This window comes from Solanum tuberosum, unplaced genomic scaffold (assembly GCF_000226075.1).
Source record: "Solanum tuberosum cultivar DM 1-3 516 R44 unplaced genomic scaffold, SolTub_3.0 scf00221, whole genome shotgun sequence".
In the NCBI taxonomy this organism is placed as follows: Eukaryota; Viridiplantae; Streptophyta; class Magnoliopsida; order Solanales; family Solanaceae; genus Solanum; species Solanum tuberosum.
This window is the reverse complement of record NW_006239151.1, coordinates 330,298-331,594: the sequence shown is the minus strand read 5'-3', so window position 1 is coordinate 331,594 and position 1,297 is coordinate 330,298.

The window sequence follows — 1,297 nt, the reverse complement described above, 5'->3', positions numbered from 1 at the left end:
GAATAAGGTGAAACCAAGTGCGTTGGAAAGCTAACTCAAAGAGCTTTAATTTAATAGGTTGTGTCCCTTCCAGTTCCTTGTGTGCTAAGAGATATGGCCCTTTAAAGTTGACCCTGAAAATCGCATTTTTTGCGATTTTCGAATTTTGATACGGTTGTTCTAAAATTCGGGTTAGACTCATTTCCCACTCAATTTGACCCCCTGAATAAGAATATGAAGTCGAATTTCCGAAATCATGCACGGATTTTGAGATATATGGAAATTACAATTATAGGTGTTTCCGAAGCACATTTTCGGGCATTTTTGGGGTCGTTTCAATATCTCCCCCTTGGGAACATTCGTCCCTGAATGTCAAAGAAACGTACATGAGAAACACAAGCATGGCAAATTCAGCCCACATAGGGATGCAACAATGCACTTACACCTCATTTCAAAAACTTCAACATAGTTGTAAAACCACAATGAACTTGTTAACTTAAACATGAATGTATGCAATGGCATGAGGGCTGAACTTAAGACGCGAGATTTTATAAAGGGCTTAGATAAATATCTTAGGCTTGAGTGGAGTGGAAAATATAAGGATATCGCCTTTGCATGTCCGCTTCGGCCTCCCAAGTAGCACTTTCAACTTGTTGATTTCTCCAAAGGACTTTAACGGAAGCCACATCTTTGTTTCTCAACCTCTTCACTTGCCTATCTAAAATCTGGACCGGAACCTCTTCATAGGTCAAATTATCTTCAACAACACCCACAACATCAAGAGACACAATGGCATTCGGATCACCCACACACTTCCTCAACATAGACACATGAAATACCGGATGAACCAAATCCATCTCACTAGGCAATTCCAACTCATAAGCTACCTTGCCAATTCTCCTCATCACCTTATAAGGACCCACGTATCTTGGGCTCAACTTGCCCTTCTTACCAAAACGAACCACACCTTTTATGGGTGACACCTTCAAATAGACCCAATCACCAACTCGAAATTCAAGAGCCCTTCTCCTCACATCGACATAGGACTTTTGGCGACATTAGGCCATCTTCAACTTTTCTCTAATCATCTTAACCTTCTCAAGAGCCCCCATGACTAGGTCTGGTCCTAACAAGGCCACCTCACCAACCTCAAACCACCCAACCGGTGATCTACAACGCCTCCCATAGAGAGCATCAAAAGGAGCCATACCGATGCTAGAATGATAGCTATTGTTATAGGCAAACTCAATCAATGGAAGATGATCATCCCAACTACCCTTAAGCTCCAATACACAAGCCCTAAGCATATCCTCAAGTG